This window comes from Pelophylax lessonae (genome assembly GCF_965119305.1).
Source record: "Pelophylax lessonae genome assembly, chromosome: 8".
Lineage (NCBI taxonomy): Eukaryota > Metazoa > Chordata > Amphibia > Anura > Ranidae > Pelophylax > Pelophylax lessonae.
In genome coordinates, this window is record NC_138775.1 from 105,447,950 (window position 1) to 105,473,471 (window position 25,522).

A 25,522-nucleotide genomic window follows, 5' to 3' on the forward strand; every position below is an offset into this window, starting at 1 on the left:
GACAATTCTTGGCTCAGCGTGGCGTACCTGTTCTTGGTCATTCACCATACTCCCCGGATCTGGTGCCTGTGGACTTCTGTTTCCCGGCTTGACGAGCGTCATGAAAGGCACATGTTTTGCAGACATGGCAGCAATCCAAGAATGTGTCACAGCTGTTCTGTGATCGATTCCTAAAGAGGCCTTTAGTGACAGTTTACAGAAGCTTTATGAACATTGCCAAAAGTGTGTTGTCATGGATGTAGATTATTTTGAAGGCCAATAAAGGTAATTTGTTTGTATCTTCTGTTTTGTTTGTTTTCTGATACCATTCACCAAACTTTTTAGACACACCTCGTATATTAAAGGGTAAGGGTCCCAACATTGAACCTTGGGGTACACCACTAATAACCTCAGAGCATTCAGAATATGAATCAACCATTACTCTCTGAATTTGGTCTTTTAGCCAGTTTTCAATCAATGTAGAAACGGATTTTTCCAAGTCTGTAGACTTTACCTTACACATTAGCCATGTGTGGGGAACCATGTCAAAGGTTTTGGCAAAGTCCAAGCATATTACATACTCAGCCACTCGTTGGCCTAAACGTTTTACCTCCTCATAAAAAGAAATCAGATTTGTTTGACAACTTCAGTCTTTCACGAATCCATGCTGTCTGTTGCATTTTTTTTTTTCCTGGCAAAAACTCATCTATGTGGTCTCTTATTAAACTCTCTAGTATCTTCCCAATTATAGAAGTTGAACTAACAGGTCTGTAGTTACTTGGTATATACTTTAATTCCTTCTTAATTATAGGTCTCACATTGGTCTTACACCAGTCCTGTGGTACTATGCCAGTCATCAAGTCTGGCATAGTACAATGGCTTTGAAATAACAGAGCATGTTGGGACTATGCCATCTGGTCCAGGAACTTTTTTCATCTTTTTTCCATTTAAATATTTCTGGACTATTTAAATTTTGATCGATAGTGATTCGTTTCTGGCTATGTCAATATTATCCCCATTATGGACGTGAGCTTCCTCATGCTCCTTTGTATACACAGAGCTGAAGAAGGTTTTTAATACATTTGCATTCTCTTTGTCCCCAGTTACCCACTTCAAATTATTTTGTAAAGGGCCTACATGCTCAGACCTAACCTTTTTACTTTTAATATGTTGGAAGATTGTTTTGCGGTTTGTCCTACTCTCTTTTGCAATCTAATGTTTGTTTAGAATTTTTACAGCCTCAATTTCCTTTTTGCATGTTCTGTTATAATCTTTGTAACATTTAAATGATGACAGTGTTCCTTAATTTTTATATTTTCTTGAAAGCTCTTTTCTTATCACATAATTATAGTCTTTTTAACTTTGGCTGTGAGTCACATAGGGTTTATTATTGGCCATTTAAACGTATTACCCATGTGAATATACTTTGCAGTGTGTTCACATGCAATAATTTTGAAGAATTCCCATTTCTGTTCTCTGTATATCTATGTCATAATTCCCTCTCAGTCTAAATCTTGGAGAGCAGCCCTCAGCCTTGGAAAAGTTGCTCTCTTAAAGTTAATTGTTTTTATCTCTCTAGTATGTGCTTGTTAACAGTCAACTGCGTTAACAAGAGCAAGATGAGACCCTGGCGCTTGGGTTCAAAGATTATTTTTTCTGAACGCTTCACTCGGAAAACAAGCTTATATCACGCCGAAATGTAATTACATTTCAGCAGGTCTCAGCTATTCAGTAATGTAACAGTAGTGGACAATAACCTGGCTTAATTAAAGCCTTGCAAGACTGTGAGTGACAGAAATTACTAGGAATCAGTCATTACTGATCCCTGAGTTCACTTGAATTACACTTTCCAGGATATGGATTTGCCAAAAGCTTACAGCTGAAAATGATGTTTGTGGCAGTGGAATACCTAGCAGATCAGTTAACTGCAAAAGGCACGAGTGTCAAGAAAACACTGACATGCACCTTCCTTGATGTTTATGAAAAGGGCAAAAAAAAGATAATGTCTTTCATTTTCAGAAATGCTTTACAGCAGGGTCAAAAGAAACATTTCTTTAAAACAGTAGCTTTTTACTAGTGGGCACTATAGGCTTGCCACATAGCTCATTACACACTCCTAAATGAGAACTAGAATTGGGTTCTGTGTTCGAGTCGAATGTAAGTTTCACTCGAACATCAGCTGTTCTTGTGTTCGCAGAACACACGAACAAATGGGGCGCTCAGCGGGAAGTTAGCACGCCGATGGTCAACCCATAATGCACTGCATTGTTGCAGCACATTGATTGCTGATGGGCCAAAGCATGCACCTGACCTGTATGCTTTGGCCAATCACAGCACAATGTCCTGTCAGAGCCAGGATTGGCCAAAGGCAGGGTGCCTTTAGCCAATCATGGCTCAGGAGCTTAGTCCATGCCCAACACTATATAAGGCTGTTGCTTACTTGGCTGCCGTGTATAGTGTGTTACAATAGAGATTAGGCAGGTAGTTAGGGGATAGTGTGTTGAGTTAGTTTAGTGCAGTCAGTGTATGGGCATACTCCACTTTTTAAATGTATAGATATGTTGTAGTCCTGGGTCCCCTCTCAGTGCTCCCCAAGTTTTGTGTCCCTATCACTTATAGTTCGGGAGCAGTGGCATGCTAAGCTGACCAATATTTCCTATAGACGCCATTGTTAAAGACAGGAAGCAGTGCCATGCCAAGCAGACCAATATTTCCTACAGATGCCAATGAGCACTGAAAGGGTGAAAGTGTCCTGTATTTAAGTGGTTAAGGGGTACTCTATGACAGAATAAAAAAAATAGCATTGGGTCCCCCCCTCCCCCCCCCCCCACAAAACCTATACCAGGCCCTCTGGGTCTGGTATAGACTTTAAGGGGAATTTCATGCCAAAATTTAAAAAAATAAAACGGCGTGGGATCCCCCCCAAAATTCATACCAGACCCTTATTCGAGCATGCAGTCTGGCAGGCCAGGAAAGGGGGGGGACGAGCGAGCAGCTCTCCCCTCCTGAACCATACCACAACTGCTTGCCCTCAACATGGGGAGGGTGCTTTGGGGCATCCCCAAAGCACCTTGTCCCCATGTTGATGGGGACAAGGGTCTCTTCCCAACAACCCTGGGCTGTGTCAGGGTCTGCAGGTAGGGGTCTATCTGAATATGGAAGCCCCCTATAACAAGGGGGCCCCCCAGATCCCTGCCACCCCCCCCCCTATGTGAATGGGTATCGGGTACATAGTACCCTATCCATTCACCAAAAAAGTGTAAAAAAGTAAAAACCACAGAACAGTTTTTTGAAAAGTCCTTTATTAAAAAGAAACAAAAATAGTGTCCCTCAATGTAAATCCATCGTCAATCACGAGGCCCGCTGGACCTGTCACATGACATCATGTGACGTCAGAAGGGGACAGCGCCACTGATTGATGTAACCAGGTGGCCCCGCCCCTTGCCTCTAAAAGAGCTGTCAAAGCTGAAGAGCCACATGCGGCGGGTAGCCTCGGAAGAGGCAGAAGCGTTTTTGAAATTTTTTCTATTTTTCGTGTCCGACGGGCCTCGTGATTGACGATGGATTTACATCGAGAGACACTATTTTTTTTCTTTTTAATAAAGGACTGTTCTGTGTTTTTTACTTTTTTACACTTTTTTAGTAAATGGGTAGGTACTATGAACCCGATACCCATTCACATAGGGGGGAGGCCGGGGATCTGGGGGCCCCCTTGTTAAAGGGGGCTTTCAGATAACAATAAGCCCCCCACCAGCAGACCCCCACAACTTCAGCCCAGGGTTGCAATTGGTATACAAAAGAAACAACAACAACAAGGAAGGTGTGACAAAGAAACCAGGAGCTGCATGGGATGACTAGGAATCATGGACACTGATTCCTGTCAGTGGAATGTTGATGATTCATATGTATCATTCATCGTATAGATCCTCTTTAGTCGGCTCCTATGGATCATGTCCACCTCCTTTGGATGGGGAACCACCACAACATTCCTAGTCATCCCATGCGGCTTCTGGTTTCTTGGTCACACCTCCCTTTTTGTTGTTGTTTCTTTTGTATACCAATTGCAAGCAGAGTATATAGTCATGAACTTAAAACTCCAGATGAAGCACATATGTGAAACATGTCTAGCTCAAAAACTCCACTAAATATTTGTACCTGCGGTGAGCACACCGACAGATCCCTTTGAAGGACAGCTACACCAACCTGTCTTCTCCGACGGATCCTTCCCATGTGGAATATTGCAGATAATTATCTAACCAATTTTGTACTGCTTATAGATTAATTGTATTGTATTTTTTTTATATTCACCATTTCTCACCGAATTGCTGGCATATTGTTGCCTCCCAGGCGATTATTCTGTTTTTAATTGTACAACAATAAAATGTTTACTTTTTATCATACCCTTGTGCTGATAAAGTGCATGTTTTGCTTAATCACATAATTTAGTTCCATTAAAAGGATGTGGCACGTATTGACCGTTTAAATGCACTCAGAGAACCGCTATCTGGTAGTGCATATTTTCTGATTTGATACAGCCCAGGGTTGTTGGGAAGAGGCCCTTCTCCCCATCAACATGGGGACAAGGAGCTTTATAGGGCACTCCAAAGCAGCCTCCCCAAGTTGAGGGCAAGCAGCCTGGTATTGTTCGTGTGGGGGGGGGGGGTCGCTCGCTCGTCCCCTCCCCTTTCCAGGCCTGGCAGGCTGCATGCTTGGATAAAGGTCTGGTATGGATTTTCAGGGGACCCCGCGTGTTTTTCTTTTTTATCTGTATTGCCGGGAGCTGACAATACATTACAGTTGCGATGAAATTTAAATGCTATTTTTTCCTTTAGATGTTTCAGTATTGCTGCAGAAGGCTCCATACCTCATACAGATGTGCCACTTTACAGGCAAAGTAAGGGGACCCCCCAGGCGCGGTATTTAAAGGATTTTTTCATTTTTATTGTTTCACTTTAAGCATCATTAAAATCACTGCACCTGTAAAAACAATTGTTTAAAACATTTTTTTTTGCACTGATATATGTCCCCCAGGGCAGTTCCCCATACACTTTTTATGGCAATAACTTGCATATAAGCCTTTAAAATGAAAACATTTGATTTTTCATGTTAATGTCCCATATACTTTAATAGAGTTCGCATGTTCGCTAGAACATTTTCCCTGTTCGAGATGTTCTGGTGCGAAACCGAACAGGGGGTGTTCGGCCCATCACTAATGAGAACCTTATCCTTACACATATGATTTTTCAGCTTTAAATTGTTATGACTTAGCAAGATTGCCACTTTTTTTTTTTTTATAAAACAGGGATTTTTCAATACCAATATAATGAAACCAATGACACATCAAAATCATTAACAAAACTTTTATTTTTTTTATATACATTTTTATTTTTATTATATACAAAAATATTATTCTAAAATGTTCTAAACTAATAGATAAGAAAACACACAGTGCAAAAACCCCCTAGGCTCTCGTCCCATCAGTTGTTATATGATACTGCCTAATGAACTGATTACAGGTCTATAAACTATATGAGACGGGATGGTCCTTGAGCCTCAAATCTCTACTTGTTGTGTGGTAACCCGTCAGTTGCTAGAGGTCAGCACATGTAATAACCCCTCAGTTCTCAGTCCTGTAGTACGCAGTCCTTTGTGCATGTGTGTTAACCTCTCAGCAGACACGCACTCAGTATAACTCCTCACATTTCTCCAATGCACAATGCCAAATGTCAGTCTCATCTCTGCTTCCCTGGCCAATAGTGATGTCCGCTCCCTGCCCCATTTCTGCTTTAACCCTTTAATTTTACCAATAGTTGTACTTTAACCTCTTCTGGACCGAGCCCATTTCTGACACATTGTTTACAAATTCAAATCTGTATGTTTAGCTAGAAAATTACTTAGAACCCCCAAACATTATATATATTTTTTTAGCAAAGAGTCTGGAGAATAAAATGACGGTCGTTGTAATATTTTTTGTCATGCGGTATTTGTGCAGCGGTCTTTCAAACGCAATTTTTTTGGGAAAAAATAAATTTCACTGCATTTTAAAAAACTAAACAGTAAAGTTAGTCCAATTTTTTTGTATATTGTGAAAGATGATGTCCCATCGAGTAAATAGATACCTAACATGTTCGGTCAGAGACACTTTACTAACCATGTGACTTTAGTTCAGCAATGTCCTCCGCTGAGCTGTTGTGTTCTGAGAGAGCGTCGGCTAGTTCAACCATTGGCTGAGAGCACTGACCAGGAGTAGTGTTGAGCGAACACGGACTGTATTGTTCGGGTCCGTACCGGATAATTGGATTTTTGCTACCCGGACACGGACCCGAAAACTTTACTGTATGTTCGGATTTAAAATCCATGTTCGGTAATTTTATTTCCTGTTTTGTATGTAATGGAGCGCTTTTAATGGCGGGCTTTCAACAGCCAATCAACAAGCATTTAACTGGTGTGCCTTAAGCCATCCCAGCCATGCCTACTAATGTATTAGTAGCTGTGATTGGCCATCTGAAGCATGTGACCCATGTCTTTATAAGCTCGAGAGACACAGCGCGATGCGTCATTCTGCTGTAGTGTAGGGAGAGAGCACACATCATACGTGCTGGCTGCTGCTGATTAGGGACAGACAGGGAAAAATTGTGCCCGAAAACAATGCAGGGACAGGTCGGAGTGTAGGCAGGGAAAGATATTTGAGCATTTTAGGGACAGTCTGGAGAGATTAGGCAGGGACACATAGGAAACACAGGACAGAACAATCGTCCGTTAGCGATCTACATCGATTTTGCTGTGTGGGGGGTGGTGCAGTGAACAATCTTTTTGCCCTCACTTGAGCCCACTGAGGAGGAGGAGGAGGGAGAAAAAAAATATATTTTTATCAGTCTGTTGTGTGCAGCGTTCAGCTATATTTTACTACAGATTGCTGTTCTAATCTGCTATTTAAAAATTACAAAGTTAAAGGGGTATTTTTTTTTTTCCCCTTCATAGCCTGCTGCTGAGCTGACCGTGACATAAAACATAAGACACTGCTGTGTTCACATGTGCTATTGAAAAATCACCAATTTTATATCATATTTTCTATTCCGCTATTCAATCTACACCCTTTTGGGGTAAAAAAAATTAAATTGCGGCATAGTCTGTATCGGTACGTGTGAGATACACCTTCCAAATTTTTGGGGTGCATCTTCCACCGCCGAGGATTGCAGGGTGCTTCAGTTTGTCTCCTGTTCCGAACTCCTCATCCTGCCTTTAGGGTACAAAAAATTGTAATCAGGGCCTAGTCTGGGTTTGTACGTGTGAGATACACCTTTTTATATCATATTTTCTGTAACGGAACAGGGCACCCCGGACCGGTACCTCCGTTGAAAGATGCTCCTAGTGCTTTCCGAGGGCTCCAAGCACTCCACCAGACACCGTAAGCACTTCAGACCCCACGAACCGCCGCAGCTTGGTTAGGGTCTTGGCATCTCCTACCCACCCTGGACCTACGACAAGGCTCCAGGTTCCTGTGGGTGAACCTCTCTTTCCCCAGAGAGTGCAGCAGAACAAGCTCTTACAAGAGCTTAGTGATTCTCTAAGGGAGTATGGAAGACCATAGCAATCCCTGCAGCAGATTCCCCCAATAACAGACAGGACTCTAGATTGAGGTTGAATGAACTCAGCACAACTTTAATTGAACAAGACTTATATACAGTTTTCACCCACAAAGTTTCCACCCAGATGGACCTTGTTGAAGACTGAACATAATATTCACCATCCAATAGGAACAGAGTTTTACACTCTCATACAGTGTACAAAATTTACAATGTGGGACAATCCCCCCTCCCCCTTAGCATCCAATCCACATTCCTATAAGTTTATCTTAAGGCAGACAGACAGAACAATGGGAGGTCATTAACACGTAACAATGCAAAAGGGCAATCCACATCCCCTCCCAATACACAACAAAAGGAATACCTGTCTGACATTGAAAGCTATGTAATATACCCAGCATTTAGGAATTACAGATTTCATGGCAAATGGGAATAAATCTTAATATTCATATATGGAGATATTGCTGGCAAATATGGAGCAATCCAAAACATTACTTATCTGTCTTTAAATTCCAGTGACGGTGAATACTGTCACATATCTCCCCCCCAAAGGTAGACGAACCAGGTACCAGACCTCCAACTGGTCTGTGCCTGAGTTCGTCGGGTAACAAGTCCCAAAGAGTCAATCCATCATGGCAGCTTCCTTGACAAAGTTCCACATAGTTTGTAAGTTTGTCTTGGCAAGGCGCATGGAGCTCTCATAGCCAATCAGTCTGTGAAAGTCTGGTTTGGGCAGGCCAGACTGGGCTTCTTGGGCACCCTGTGTCCCTAAGAGACACAGGGTGATTTAGACATAAGAGGAGCCTAGTAGGCTGAGAGAAGCACTTTCCAACCTCTCTAGGGTAGGCTGTGTTCCACAGGCCCTCCCAATGACTGCACCCACCCAGTACCCCAAACAAATTGTCCGGAACAGAACGTCACTCACCCAGCCAACCTCTGTCACTCTTGTAAAACATCCCTGCCGTGGAGAAGAAGCATGAACTGGCCTTTCTCCCAGGATTCCTTTCAGCTGCTGGAGAGAGGACAGGGTGGATGGGCTTACTTCCTCATGCTTTTGGGAATCTTGGCCGACTGTGCAGCATCCCTGGGGTGTAAAAATGAGGACTGTAGCTTTTGTGGGTGCTGGGCAGAGGTTGGTAACACTCTGCCCTGTTGTCAGCTCTTCTGCTGGGTTGGGGTTGGCGTGATTTAGATTTGGACCAGAACAGTCCTCAAATATATATCTGCTCCTTCCCAATTACGTTTGCGCGCAAAAATGAATCAACCACGCTGACATACAGTTCAGTCAAAAAGTCAATTCTATTTTAATTGTTCCTCTTTTCTCCTTATAAAGACTGAGGAAAGTCATGAACAGGAAATAGTCATATATAATACGTATAGGGTGGTGATTGGATGAATGGAGTATCTATGTGTCTATGTCTTTCTTCCAGGAAATCAAGAGGTCTTATTTTGGGTGTTGTCTCCATGTTCAATCGCCATCTTGCTTCTCTGAAAGGAGGGGTGATCTAATTGCATTTTGAGTAAGGTAGTAAATCTCAGCAGTAACATATATACATAAGGTATGCACCATAAAGTGAAATAGGCATTTCACTAATATAACCAGTATTACATCCATTACAGTTTCCCCACTTGGAATGTCTATTTCAATCTGTCCCTATTACTACTAGAGCGCCTATTCACCTGGCCCATACTCCACCGGAACTTTTTTGGAGGCCGTATATAGAGAAGAGCAGTAACTAGCTCACTACCCCCCTTGATACAGCTTGGAGAGGGCAGTCAGGTGCTATCTATCCCTATAACCCTATTGAACTGTGAAATAATGAATAGGGGTGACTATAGAGGGATGAAGGGTTTGTCCTCTTCCATCATAAGGCGGTCTTCTTCTTCTATTAGTACTGTTACACCTACCTGGGCGAGCACCTTCTGCCACCCACTCATCCAGCTACAATACTGAGATCAAGGGTCTGTAATACCTGAGTTCTTCTTCAACTTAAGAGACTCAAAACCACCTGATCCCTGGCTTCGAATTCATCGGGGACCCCCCTTGGGACCCCTATTCATGTACACATGAGGGTCAAAGCTTCCGGAGGGAGCTGTTTGCTTCCTCCTGCGGTTGGGTGCAAGGTCAGTGTATTTATCAGGAGTATTATACTACAAAAATCAAAAAGTAAATGCAACTGCTTGTGTGCTGGATGAATTGTACAAAAATGTAATGATACCATTTGTCTTAGTGGTGGCAGCCTGTTGCGTACAGGTTTGGTGATAATAACCTGCTTGAGCTTTTTATCAGACTTTTAAAGAAAAGGATATATAGCACAATCATTGTGCTGCCGGCAGAATCTTGTCTTCTGTGGGTTCCCGGGTCTGTTTCTGGGTCTGGAATGGAGGAAAATACTCGAACGGATATTAGTTATTGCTTTAAACAAACGTGTACCATAACTAGTTAACACATCAGATTGTAACTGCAACTGCTGTGGGAAGTAACAGCTGAGTCTTGGGGCTGAACCAAACAAAATTTCATAAGGAGACCGGGCATTTTTCCCCTGGGGGATGTGTCTGACACTGAACAGGGCAATGGGCAAACTGTCTGGTCAACTCATCCCTGTTTCCTGGGACATTTTTAACATCCCGTTCTTTAGAGTCTCATTCATCCTTTCTACCTTCCCACTACTTTGAGGGTGGTATGGGGTGTGTAGAGCAAACTGAACTCCCAGTGCTGCTCAAATCTCTTTTGTAAGGGTTGCTGTGAAAGCTGGGCCCTGATAGCTCTCTACCACCTCTGGGACCCCAAGTCTACATAATCTCTCACTGAATAATTTCTTGGCTGTGGCCTAGGCTGTCATGTTTGTAACGTTGTAGGCTTTTGGCCAACCGGAGGACATGTCTACCATCACTAGGGTTTTTTGGCATCTGTATATGATCAATTTGTATCCTCTGGAATGGATGCAGGGGTTTCGCCAAATGTTTCTGCGTTGTCTGTTCTGTCCTCACCGGATTGCATTTTTCACATACTGCACATGAGGCGCAGTAATTTCTGGTTAAGGTGGTTATTCCTGGTCCTGGGGCTCAGTAATATCTGCTGATCAGTGAATTCATTAAGTTCTTAGAGAGATGTGCAGATCCATGCTCCCATTGGATGACTGCTGAATACATATATTTTGGTAAACAGGTTTTTCCTTTCATCTGTGTGAGCCGCCCCTTGCATAGAAGCTAGGTATAGCCTGTCAGATGGCATCTGCACTGGAAATTCACTCTCCTCTTCGGCCACTTCGGCCATTTTTCGTTGGTTTGTTGCTGCTTGCTTAGCCGCTATATACACCAAGTGGTTCCCTCTGGCTTCTTGAGAATTCAGTCTGCCATCTGCTTTAACCTTCAAGACAGCCACTTGTTCAGGCAGGAATAGTGCATCCATTACATCCTTGATGGCTGGGCCATGTTTCAACGGCGTTCCCGGCCGCTGTCAGGAACCCTCTAGCCACCAGTGTGGCACTTGCCTTCTTCGTCTGCATATCTGGAGTATTTATAGGGGTCTTCTTCACCTTCTTCTTCTTGTCCTTCTCCTTGTCCTTCTCCTTCTCCTTCTTGCCCTTCTCCTTATTCTCCTTCGTGTCCCCCCTCGAAAAAACGGCAGAAGTGTGGCCGAGTTGAGAGTGACTCGCTGGAGGGACACATTGTCCGGGATGAGTAGAGCACACTTTGTGAAACAGCATTGTCTTGCGAAGCCAGAACAAGCGGGTGTGCTAAAACGAGGTCTGAAGTTTTTTTTTTTTCCAGCAGAGTATGGACAGCAAAAACAGTTTAACCAGGAAGGGCCACTCCTAGCCACGGGGTCCAAGCTGCAAGAATAGTACTCTTGTGGCATGTCCCTCTCTCTGGAGAATAGCTTAAAAGACTTCTCATAGTTCCAAAGGTGGAGGGCGGGGACCACGGACAGAATGTCTTTCAGAAGTTCAAAGTTGGTGAGGGCTTTTGTTGATTGTAGGGAAGGATCGGTCTTCAGGGCATCATACAGGGTTCGCATCAGTAGGGATGCATCGGGAATGCAGGAACGGCAGTAGGAGATCAGTCCCAGCAAGGATGGAGGGATGGGATGGAGGGATCTCTGACCCATTGGCACTGGAATGGCCTTGATTGCGGCGACTTGTTCTTGGGTAAGATGTAGTGTGCCTTCTGAGATGCAGTGACCAAAAAAGACCACTGTGCCTTTGCACCACTGGTTCTTGTGTTTTGTGGCTTTGCAGTCTTGTTCGGCCAAGTAGCAAAGGGGGCTCTCAGAGCGAGTTGATGATGCCTCTTCTTGGGTGTCCGCACAAAGCAAGAGATCATCCACATACTGAAGGAGTACAACCTCTGGGTGGAGTTGGATCCATGTGTCTCAAATGGATGTCATTGCCTTGGCAAATCGGGATGGGGAATTTTAGGCTCCTTGAGGCAATACATTTAGAAGTACAGGGTATCAGAGCTTCATTAGACAAAGGGTCTCGACCTATGCTGAAATAGCTACGAATTGAGCTGGCTTCAAAGGGTATTGTGGTTTACTGGGTAGGAGTGTCTCAGGTTTCAGTTGCACCTTGACAGGTGGTACTCTTATGACTCTGACTGATATCTTCGGGTCCTGTGGTATTGAACCTGGAGTTGTCCCTTCATGAAGTGTCATCACGATTGGCAGAGAACACAAAGCAGATCAGTTTTCTAAGGATAGAGGAGTATGTAGCTGCAGTCCTCGTTCAGGCGTGAAAATGATCAAGGCCTGTAGTCTGGACAGCACATCAGCTCCTAGCAGATTCAATGTGCATGTAGAAGACACCACAAATCTGGCAAGCAAGTAAGGGTATGTTCCCAGTTAGAGTGGCTCAGTAAAGGGACACAGGAAACATCTACAGTGGAAAGGAAAGTACTAGACCATTTCTCTGGTTTGGGGCTTGAAGGGCCGTCTGATCATTGCCCTCTGCTGCGAATTCCTCATGATACAGAAAGAACTTCACCTCTTCTCTGTGTGGGCCCCACTTCTGCAAGTGATCACATATCAGGTGATCAAAGGGCAGGTGTCGTTCATTGCCGCTCCAAATTTCTGCCAGATCTCTGCATGTTGTCTCTGGGGTTATTGGGACTTCGGTTAATATTTGTTCATTGTTGCTTAGAAACACTGTTAATATTAGTACCATTTGAGCACACTGTCATAAGGAGTGACACGGATTTGCAAATTTCCTAGTGGGAGTTGGGGCATGGTGGTTGTTGTTGTTGTCCGTCACGGGGATCCTTGTTTTAACTGGGACGTCTTGGGGCCCTGCGTTCTCTTCTTAAGTGTCCTTGTTTCCCACAGTTATAGCTGGTGATCCTTTCCTTGGTACCTTGGTACTGGGTAGGGGTGGTGGTCGAGTGTAGATTCTGTTTTAGTTTGACATAGGCTGTTCAAGTCTTTCCTGGCAGTTGAATAAGTTTGTTGTATCCGCACTACCCTGTGGTGGAAGGCATTGGCTGTTTTTTTTTTTTTTTCTCTGTCAGGCAGACTTGTCATTAAGGTAGCTGCTTGTGACGGGGTAAAAGCGACATACATATGTCGTCGGTGCCCCTTCTGGTAACCGGGCTGGTAACCGGGACTGGAGTTGGGGCAAGAGCAATTTAAGTCCTCAGAACTGTGAGTCTCGGATTAGGGGTTAAATCAGTGGGTGCCCTTGTCATCTGCGGTTAGTCGTCCCAGTTGGATGCTTCTCCATCACTAATATATTGGACCTGTAATCCGGGGAGGATGGGAGTGTGGTAGGAATCATCCATCCTGGTTTAGAACAAGGAGAACTGAATATAGGCAGAGGAGGGTATAGGCCTTTGTTAGGCCTTCCTGGTGTACCAAGATGGCCGTCAACAGGAAGTGTACTAGGTTGGGCTTTGCACATGAGGAAGTCAGATGCTGTCCCTATGAGAAAAACAATGACTTGTAGGGAAGGGCTGTAATGGGGGTATAACTTTTCACTTTTCTTCTCTGACTTGTTCCTCTCCCCCCTCTGGGCCACCCAACTCAAATCCAAGGTCCCTTACTCTTTCCTGTTCTTCTGCCGCTGTCCCAGCTAACGGCCGGAAGGGGCAGTACTGACAACTAATGGGTTGATAACCCTCTCTTTCTGCTCTCTGCTCAATCTGCTCAAGGGGTAACCCAAACCCTCGTTTCACCGGGTAATGTACATTCACTCTCACAACACGCAGTTCAGGAGTGCTGGGGAGCAGTGGCTTGTGGCCCAACTGAGCCTTCACATAGCCACCTTCCTTGACTTTCACTAATCCCCAACCTCTTTGGTGATAGCAAACAAAAGACCACACACACAATCAGAACAAGACATCACAGGTGAGCTATCCAGGCAATCAATTTGTGAACGATTTTGTAATTCCTCCTGATTGATACTGATTTCCCTCTTTTGGCAAAGTGCCAAATTTTCAAAACTCTGACCAGAGGTTCCCCTTCTTCAATGGAGGGTGCCCTTAAAATATAATTTAAATGCTACAATCAGATGAAAAGTTAATCTACTTTAAAACTTTTGGCTCAGTGCCAATAGGGTTCAATGGTCTCGTTACTTGCTGTAACCCTTAATGTCCAAAAATTAATTCTATAACTGTCATAGAAGCAAAGATATTTTCACTTGAACCCCCCCTTGGCAAGTAGCCAATTCTCAGAACTTTTGCACCGAGTTTCCCTTGCGCAATGGGAGCTACGGGCAAACGTTTTTGATGATGAAACAGTGTTCTTATCCACTATTACTACACTCAATATCAATAAATGGAAAAACAATTGAACTTTACAGAAATAATTGCATATGTGTGTTAATGCTGACATTGTTAGTTCCACTGTACGTCACACTACACAGGAAAAAGAGGAAGTTAAAAGTACGTAGAGTGGAGGGGTTGATCGCTGCTGCGGGGGGATACAAAACTCTTTAACCCTCCTCTTGTGTTAGGGTCAAAACTGACCCGTTTTCAGGTTTTGAATGTCTATAAGTATCACATAAATTTGTTTATTGCATCAAGATTTTTTTACTTTGTCAGGAACCTCTATTTAAACAATGTAATAGAAAAATAATCCTTTTCACTAAATTATAAAATACTGTGGTGAAAATTAAGACGTTCATGGTGTTAGGGTCAATTCTGACCCAGTTATAATATAGGATTTTAGGACACTAATAAGTGCCAAAACTGAAATCATAAACACTCTCTCTGCTTAGCAACAGTGACAGCCAATCCCCTTTCAACCCTGTGAGCTGTAGTTAGGGAGGGGCCTATCTCTTTTCCTGCTTGTCTGCTTCTCTAAATAAAGTGAAGAAACATAGGACAAATTCATTTCAGAGTTGCTGACTTTATTTTACCAATTTTTCAATTTGACAATGAGAGGTATGCTATCAAAAGAAAGGTCTAGGGGTCACACCAAAAATATTAAAACCAATCTTTTCAAGGATAAAGAAGCCTAACAAGGTAACCAAGAGGTAAGAAACAAATTTGATGATAAATAATTATTCAGAGAGTATTTTATGGCTGATTTAAAACACGGGTCAAAACTGACCCTAACATCATGGATAGTAAAGGAATTCTAACATAAGAGGAGGGTTAAAGAGGAAGCAAGTACTACAGATCTGTCTAGCTTAAATTCAATACGTCATTTCAGCTGCCATTTCTCAATCCCACTTGCACGCAGCAAAAGAAATGCTAATTTCTCTAAATAACAGAACACATTACACACATTACGGACTCATTATAAGGGGGATTGAACTGTCAGAATAAACTCTGTTTCACAGGATCCCAGCGTCAAGCGCGTTTTTCCCTCCTCCCGGGAGCCTCCGGCCCATGCGAGAGTGGTTCCTCCCCCGTGCATTCGTGCAAAAACGCACTAATAAATGACTCCGAGGGGAGTTATCTCGTCTGTGACAGAATTCCCTTCTGACCGTCTCGTCACCCCACCACAAGCCAGTAAACAAACATATAACAAAACACAAAACAGGCAGCAGATATAAATTATGCAGGTTCCTTGTTAATACACTTTGGGCAAGTTATGTTACCTGTCTTGCTGACCGCAGGCAGCTGATATGGACACAAAGATAATCAACACAGAGACGGTATACAGGTAAGGTTCAAAGTATGTCTTACCGTATTCAGAGGTGATCAGTCTCTGCCCTTGTCTGTGTTGATTCCTCTCGGCTTCCTCTCGATCAGCTACCTTTGGTTCAGAACCCAAAGTGTCCCATCTGGGGTGCCATTTGATTTAGATTTGGACCAGAACAGTCCTCAAATATATATCTGCTCCTTCCCAATTACGTTTGCGCGCAAAAATGAATCAACCACGATGACATACAGTTCAGTCAAAAAGTCAATTCTATTTTAATTGTTACATCCATTACAGGCGAATACTACCCCCAGGACCTGGTTGGGGGTCTGCTGTAGAATGGAGGGATCGCCTACCTCCTCCTCCTGGTATTCCGGCGGGGTAGGTTGGGGATCTGGACCGGCCGTCCAGCATCCCTGTAGGTCTGGTGCAGAGACCGCGGTCCCATCTGTACCATTGGGGTCAGGGCTGTTGTCTCCCTGTGGTTGGGAAGAAGGAATAGTTTTCTCCTCTCCCTGGAAGGTACACTGCTGTTTGGAAGGAAGGACGACACCTTCGGCTCCCTGTAACTCCTGCTGTAGCTGGGGATCTGGGCCGGCTGCCCAGCCTCCCTGTAGGGCCAGTAGAGAGACCTTGGTCCCATCTCCACCTGCCATCGGTGGGTCTTCACAGTACCCCCAGTCTGTACTGTCTCTCCAACTGAAGGGTTGTGGGTCTGGATCTGCCACCCAGGACTCTGCTTGCAGGGTAGATTGGGGTGGAATGGAGTAGAGCAGGCGTAGGTAGTCCTGCTCCAGTTCCCACTCCATTGTGACCAGATGAATCAGGTCTGACCCCAATTCATCCGCTTTGGGGAGACCCAGTAGGTCTTCCCTGGTGTCCTGGATTTCCCAGCGCCGAAACTCTGCTGGACATCCAAAGTCCCTCTCTTCAAAGGCCTCCCACAGCAAGCCCGGCCCACTATAGCCTTCACCTTCCGGCATATTGTTGTCAGCCATCCAGTGGTCGTGCCGGGTGGCGTACCACTTTAGTGCCCGGTAAGCTTCATCCAGCCACAACTCCTTCCAAATCAGGTTCCAGAGCTCCGTCACCCACTCATCCAGGGGTTGCTGTCCTAGGAAAGGTAACCGCAGGGCAACGTATACCTGGAACCGCTGTTCTTCACTGGGAAGGTTCTCTCTCTGCCTCCACTGCGCATCGTCTAAGGCCTCATACCACATTTCCTTTCGAGTGAAATCTCTCCAGTCCAGTATGGCTTCCTCTCATACAGGCCCATCCTGTTGGACCAAGTGTTGCTGCAACCTCAGAGAAACTCCTCCTCATAAGGGGACGCTGCACGGGTGTTATCTCGCTCCATAACGTTACCGGTGTCTCCGAGCTGCTTCTCCTCACACTAGGACGCCATCCCACCGCTTGCCACCAATGTAACGGAACAGGGCACCCCGGACCGGGTACCTCCGTTGAAAGATGCTCCTAGTGCTTTCCGAGGGCTCCAAGCACTCCACCAGACACTGTAAGCACTTCAGACCCCACGAACCGCCGCAGCCTGGTTAGGGTCTTGGCATCTCCTACCCACCCTGGACCTACGACAAGGCTCCAGGTTCCTGTGGGTGAACCTCTCTTTCCCCAGAGAGTGCAGCAGAACAAGCTCTTACACAAGCTCTTACAAGAGATTAATGATTCTCTAAGGGAGTATGGAAGACCATAGCAATCCCTGCAGCAGATTCCCCCAATAACAGACAGGACTCTAGATTGAGGTTGAATGAACTCAGCACAACTTTAATTGAACAAGACTTATATACAGTTTTCACCCACAAAGTTTCCACCCAGATGGACCTTGTTGAAGACTGAACATAATATTCACCATCCAATAGGAACAGAGTTTTACACTCTCATACAGTGTACAAAATTTACAATGTGGGACAATCCCCCCTCCCCCTTAGCATCCAATCCACATTCCTATAAGTTTATCTTAAGGCAGACAGACAGAACAATGGGAGGTCATTAACACGTAACAATGCAAAAGGGCAATCCACATCCCCTCCCAATACACAACAAAAGGAATACCTGTCTGACATTGAAAGCTATGTAATATACCCAGCATTTAGGAATTACAGATTTCATGGCAAATGGGAATAAATCTTAATATTCATATATGGAGATATTGCTGGCAAATATGGAGCAATCCAAAACATTACTTATCTGTCTTTAAATTCCAGTGACGGTGAATACTGTCACATTTTCTATTCCGCTATTCAATCTACACCCTTTTGGGGTAAAAAAAATTAAATTGCGGCATAGTCTGTATCGGTACGTGTGAGATACACCTTCCAAATTTTTGGGGCGCATCTTCCACCGCCGAGGATTGCAGGGTGCTTCAGTTTTCCAGGTTCTCCAGTGTCTCAACCCCTCTAGTCAGCTCTCCTGGACCTCTGGGTTCAGCTCCTTCCTTCTGGTTCACCAGGCCGACTGCCTGTGACCACATGCCACCACTGCAGAGGAGGTGACAGCCGTCACCCTCCTTCGGGGGCTCTGCTCACCAGCCATAGACCCCGAGCACATGAGCACCTGGCTTTAATACCACACCCCACAATGCACCAAGACAGCAGTCTGTGCCAACCACTGAGGCTGTATCAAAGCCTGTGAACCCATTGGTCCAGTTTCCTCCACTGTCCAATATGCCTCCCTATTGGACCAGTGTGAAACATTCCCTTAGACCAGATGAATCACACACTGAGCACCACGAGCAGACCTAACTCACAGATCCTGCTCTCTGTTAAGCAGAAAGCAATATAGAATTTGCCTGCTGCTCCTCTGATAGGCAGACAGAGCCAAGAACTATACTTTCTCTCTAGCACCTACCTAGAAGGGTGCTACATAATATTACAGTATTACATGTAAAGAGATTTATAATGTTTTTGTTTTTAACGACACTTTAAGATTTGGCTCCCATTTATAAACAAAAACAAATTTGGCATCTGAACTTCCCTAAAGTTCATCAAACCCGCCCCAAACTGGACCTAGTTGCGCTCAACTCATCGTTAGTTTCAACCTTTTTTAGAAAAAAAATTGCCTGCAAAGGAAAAAACACCATCACTTCAATTATCAGTTGCATAACTGAATATAATAATGATTGACATGTTAAGCAACACAGAATGGTTATACTGGAAATAAAAGAGGTTGTATATTTTCTATCAAAAGTGTATTCAGAATCAAAAATCAGATAAATACTGTGTATTGCACATAAAATATCAATGCGGGGGGTTTTTGTGCTACATTGTAACCAAAACAATTCAATGTTCTGTGTTTATAGAAGAACACATACTGTGTTTCTTGCTAATCCTTTGATGCTTAGTGAGTGAAAATACCAACAAATATATAACATAATCTAGTATGACACATTGTGGGAGACTCTGTTCAGCTTTGCATCTTCCCCGTTTTCTGCAGTAACAGATACGCACACTGCCTTGCTAGTATTTTCTATTCTGAGTGCAGGTTTGCTGGGAGGGAGTATTGCTGTTGGAAGTGGGGGGGGGGGGGGGGTGGAGTAGGGGAATGCGGAAAAAGTTTTGAGATTCTGTAACTGTCCAGCTGTATAATTAATTCGGTAGAACAGCTGTTCTGTTTAGAGTGTTCTCAACTGAGACAGACTCAGGTGCCAACAAACGTCTTTTCACAGCCAGTGCTTTTATGTCAATGTCCCGAGAACCTGGTTGTCAAATTAAACATGGACCGGTGTTTTATTTAGTACTTTTAATAACCTGTTTAAATGTAAAAGGAAGTGGATCTTGTTTTTTAGATTTTCATTTGAAGTAAAAGATTCCCTGTGCCATACTACCTATTCTAATTACAAAAAGTAAAATCTTATAATAATAAACCCATTTCCACCAATGCCCACACACCACACACGTGTCCATAAGGTTGTTATGCTGAGAGCACGCTTACTCTTTTCAAATACGCAGCCTATTATCCTTATTCAATCATCTACTTTTATTGGGTGACAACACTCTCCCTACTGCCCTCCCACGTTGTCAGATACACTTCCAGTGGAAACTATAAGCAGCCATGCCGACAAGTTGAGATGGATGGAGGAATGCGCACACTGAGACATTGTATTATGATAGGGGCACTGTCAGTATGCACTGATCAGTAGCTGCAGCTAATTGGCTGAAGCTGCTGATCAAGGAAATGTTTCTAACATGAGTCACGACCCTTTGACAAAAGTTGATAAAACTATCGACTTCTGTCAAGCAGGGATTGGTAACACACTGATCAAAATTTGTCCGGTTTCTGCTGAACTGCTCGTGCTTCATTTAGTGTAGGGCCAACTAAAGATCTAAAGCACATGAACAGTTTGCAGCAAAAATCTCCTCTACCGTCAAATCACAGATGGTTTTTGTATGTCCACATATTGCACATACAGTCAGCCATGGAAGTGAATGGCTGTACTGAAGCAAATGCTGATGCTTTTTTTGCATCTGCATTTACATGTGCACATGTATGACGTATGGTAAAAACCATCAATGCAGTGGCTGCATACAAAAATAACTTTGGTATCCATCCCAAACTGACATAGAAAATATCACCTTTGCCCTAGTGGTATTTTCCATGTATGACGTATTCCTCAAACACTGAAGTCATACATCATATGCAAAAAAAAAAAAAAAGCATTGGCGTCTAATGAAAACAGCTGTTTACAGGCATTCACTTCTATTTTCTGGCTGTATGTGCCATCTGCAGTTACCCAAGTATCAACTTCCAGGATTTTGATGCTAGAACATATTTAGCCACAAACCTATGGGCTCTTTCACATGGGCGATCCGATCAGATCCGCCTGTCAGTTTTTTAGGCGGATCTGATCGGATCCTCCATGCAGCTCTATGGGGCAAAGGATGTCAGCGGAGACACCTCCGTTGACACCCGCTGCCATCCGCATCCGATCCTGTCCATGAAATCTGGACGGATGGAAACCCTATTTTTCCATCCGTTCAGTAATCGGAGCGGATCGGATCTGATGAGAGCGGACAGGCGGTCCGCTCTCATCCGATCCCCTATAGAGGGCAGCGGGGGCTGAGACACCTCCCTCTCCGCTCTGCAAGTGGAGACGGAGCTGTCATCCGCCGGCTCAGCGGGGATCGCGGATCGATCCCCGCTGAGCAACACAGATCCGCCTACGGAGGCGGACCGTGTGAAAGAGCCCTTAATGTTATTCAGGTAAGGTTTTTTTCAGCCTTGCCTATTGTGTGATTGTGACTTACTGAGGGCTCCACATCAATCTATCCATCCAATCTATCTTGCCTAATAGTGATAGGCTGAATACTACCCTGTTCGGTTCGCACCAGAACTCCCGAACATGGAAAAAATTCAGGCCCGAGCTGTGGACCCTGGTAAAGTCTATGGGACCCAAACTTAAATAATCAAAAGTTCCTATTTTGAAGGCTTATATGCAAGTTACATAAAGAAAAAGATAAACAAAAATTCACTGTCATCACCTCAGCTGGAGATATAGAGGAGAGTATCCTATAAGGAATCAGATACCTCAAACTCTATCTTATGCACCATCGCCCTATACAAAGTCAAATCACCCCCATACAATTAATACAGGGAGTGGATGGTAGCGTGATCCTCTAAATCATTGATGGCGAACCTTGGCACCCCAGATGTTTTGGAACTATATTTCCCATGATGCTCATGCACTCTGCCATGTAGTTGAGCATCATGGGAAATGTAGTCCCAAAACATCTGGGATGCCAAGGTTTGCCATCACTGCTCCAGATATACAGTATCTCACAAAAGTGAGTACACCCCTCACATTTTTGCAAATATTTTATTATATCTTTTCATGTGACAACACTGAAGAAATTACACATTGCTACAATGTAAAGTAGTGAGTGTACAGCTTATGTAACAGTGTGAATTTGCTGTTCCCTCAAAATAACTCAACACACAGCCAATAATGTCTAAACCACTGGCAACAAAAGTGAGTACACCCCTAGGTTAAAATGTCCAAATTGGGCCCAAAGTATCAATATTTCTTGTGGCCACCATTGTTTTCCAGCACTACCTTAACCCTTTTGGGCATGGCGTTCATCAGAGCTTCACAGGTTGCCACTGGAGTTCTCTTCCACTCCTCCATGAGGACATCACGGAGCTGCTGGATGTTAGAGACCTTGCGCTCCTCCACCTTCCTTTTGAGGATGTCCAACAGATGCTCAATAGGGTTTAGGTCTGAACACATCAGACTCACATCAGACTCATCAGAACACTCTCAGAAATATTTCAACAAATATAAATCTGCCCTCTAAAAATACAATTCCAGTCTCCACACTGCCAAGCAGACCTATTTTATCACTCTCATTAACAACTTGCCATCCCACCCCCAGCATCTCTTCGCTACCTTTAATTCTCTACTTCGTCCTCCACTGCCTCCACCCACTGGCTCACTCACTGCCCAGGAGATTGCCAACCACTTCAAACAGAAGATTGATACAATTTGTGAGGAGATCACTGCTGTTCAGATACCTTCCATGCTTTACACTTCACGTCCACAGGTACAATCACTACTTCCATCATTCAACCCCACCACTATAGACTAGTTTGCTAAACTACTTGCTAACCTCCACTTAACCACCTGCCCAGTGTTGGGGGTAACTAGTTACAAAGTAACTGATTACAGTAACTACATTACTTTTTTTGGTAACTAAGTAAAGTAACTAGTTACAATACTAATATTGGTAACTACACTACTTTACTAGGCTATAGGAAGTAACTACACTACTTTACTAGGCTATAGGAACGCGCTTTCCTGCGTTACCCAAGCCGTGCGATACAATCGTTATTTCGAAGAATAGAGACGGATGAAGTTCATGACTTTTTGTTGCACTTTATGTTTTATTCTGTTTTTTCAGGTTTTGTTCTCATGTTTCCCAAAGCCTGTGTTTATACAATAAACTCTATGCAGAAAGAGTGCCATGTATCTTCTTCTACACGGTCAATTAAGAAAGAGGAGAGTAAAGTAATAAGTAGTGAAGTTACTTTTCAAATGCAGTAACTAGTAAAGTAATTTCATTACAATTTACAGAAGTAACTAGTAACTAGTTACATTTTTTGAGTAACTACCCCAACACTGCACCTGCCCTCTGGATCCTGTTCCCTCGCAAATGCTACGTTCACCCTCTGGCCCTATTCTACACTATCTAACCCTCATCTTTAATCTCTCCCTCTCTTCTGGCATCTTCCCCAACTCTCTAAAACACGCACTAGTCAGCCCCATACTTACAAAGCCCTCACTGGACCCAACCAATCTTAAGAGCCTACGCCCTATTTCCTTGCTCCCCATTTTATCCAAACTCCTTCAACGTCTGGTCTACAACCTTCTGTGCGACCACCTTGCCGAGAAAAGCCTTCTTGATCCCCTTTAATCTGGATTTCGGCCTCAACACTCCACTGAAACTGCTCTCCTAAAACTAACATACGATCTACTAACGGCCAAAACCAATGGACACTATTCTGTACTCCTACTCCTGGACCTTTCTGCTGCCTTGATACGGTTGACTGCCCCCTCCTCAAAAAACTCCATGCCTTTGGTCTCCCTGACTGTACTCTTCACTGGTTCTCTTCCTACTTTTCCAACCACACCTTTAGCGTTATTTACAATGCTACTTCCTCCTCTCCTCTTCCTTTCTCTGTTGCGGTCCCCTAAGGCTCTGTTCTTGGACCCCTCCTATTTTCAATCTACACCTCCTCTCTGAGTCAGCTGATAGCCTCCCACGGCTTCCAATACCATCTCTACACTGACGATACCCAAAACTATTTATCCACCTCTCAGCTCTCTCCCTCAGTCTCCTCACGTATCACTAATTTACTATCAGATATATCAGTCTGGATGTCACACCACTTCCTCAAACTCAATCTATCCAAAACCAAACTTATAGTTTTTCCTCCACCACGTTCCCCTTCCCCCATTCTCTCTGTCAATATTGATGGCACAACTATCAGCCCTTCCCAGCATGCCAAGGTCCCAGGTGTTGTTCTGGACTCTGAACTCCCCTTCAAGCCCCACATCCAATCACTGTCCAAATCTTGCCACCTCAACCTCCGCAACATCTCCAAAACAACAAAGGTCCTAGTTCACTCTCTGGTCATCTCGCGCCTCGACTACTGCAATTCCCTTCTCATTGGCTTAATTCTACACAGGCTATCCCCCCAATCCATCATGAACGCTTCTGCCAGACTCATCCACCTTACCAATCGCTCAACGTCTGCTACTCCTCTCTGTCAAGCCCTCCACTGGCTTCCGCTCACCCAATGAATTAAATTAAAAATACTAACAATATCTTACAAAGCTATCCACAGTTTAGCCCCCAGCTACATCACTAGCCTAGTCTCAAAATACCAACCTAATCGCTCTCTTCGTTCCTCTCAAAACCTTCAAAATCTTCTGCTTTCTAGCTCCCTCGTCACCTCCTCTCATGCTCGCCCCTGGGACTTTTCCAGAGCCTCTCCAATCCTATGGAACTCCCTACCCCAATCTGTCCGATTATCTCATACTCTATTAGCTTTTAGACGATCCCTGAAAACCCTTCTCTTCAGAGAAGCCTATCCTACCCACACCTAACAACTATACTTCCATGTTCTCCATCAGCCCACCCCCCACAGTTATTACCTTTTGTTTCACTTGACCCTCCCTTCTAGATTGTAAGCTCTAACGAGCAGGGCCCTGCAATTCCTCCTGTATTGAATTGTATTGTAACTGTATTGTCTTCCCTAACATTGTAAAGCGCTACACAAAATATTGGCGCTATATAATTCCTGTATAATAATAATAATAATAACACATGCTTAGCCAGCCCATTACCTTTACCCTCAGCTTCTTTAGCAAGACAGTGGTCGTCTTGGAGGTGTGTTTGGGGTCGTTATGTTGAAATACTGCCCTGCGGCCCAGTGTCTGGAAAGAGGGGATCATGTTAGTCTTGTTGTCACAGTACATGTTGGAATTCATGGTTCCCTCAATGAACTGTAGTTCCCCAGTGCCGGCAGAACTCATGCAGCCCCAGACCATGACACTCCCATAACCATGCTTGACTATAGGCAAGACACACTTGTCTTTGTACTCCTCACCTGGTTTCCGCCACACACGCTTGACACCATCTGAACCAAATAAGTTTATCTTGGTCTCATCAGACCGCAGGACATGGTTCCAGTAATCCATGTCCTTAGTCTGCTTGTCTTCAGCAAACTGTATGCAGGCTTTCTTGTGCATCATCTTTAGAAGAGGCTTCTTTCTGGGGCGACAGCCATGCAGACCAATTTGATGCAGTGTGCGGTGTATGGTCTGAGCACAGACAGGCTGACCCCCCCACCCCTTCAACCTCTGCAGCAATGCTGGCAGCACTCATATGTCTATTTCGCAAAGACAACCTCTGGATAGGACGCTGAGCATGTGCACTCAACTTCTTTGGTCAACCATGGGGAGACCGCTGTATGGTCTTGGCCACCGTGCTTCAGCTCAGTTTGAGGGTCTTTGCAATCTTCTTATAGCCTAGGCCATCTTTATGTAGAGCAGCAATTTTGTTTTTCAGATCCTCAGAGAGTTCTTTGCCATGAGGTGCCATGTTGAACTTCCAGTGACCAGTATGAGAGAGTGAGAGCGATAACACCAAATATAATACATCTGCTCCCCATTCACACCTGGGACCTTGTAACACTAACGAATCCCATGACACCGGGGAGGGAACAGGGGCATACCAAGGGGTTGGTGAAACTGGCAGGCCGAGGGGGGGCACAAAAAATTGGCAGTGTTAGCAGTGATTTTTGCGCCCTCCGCTCAGCCTGCGTCCCCGGCGCCACCAGGCAGCGTGTGGTTCCAATCCCG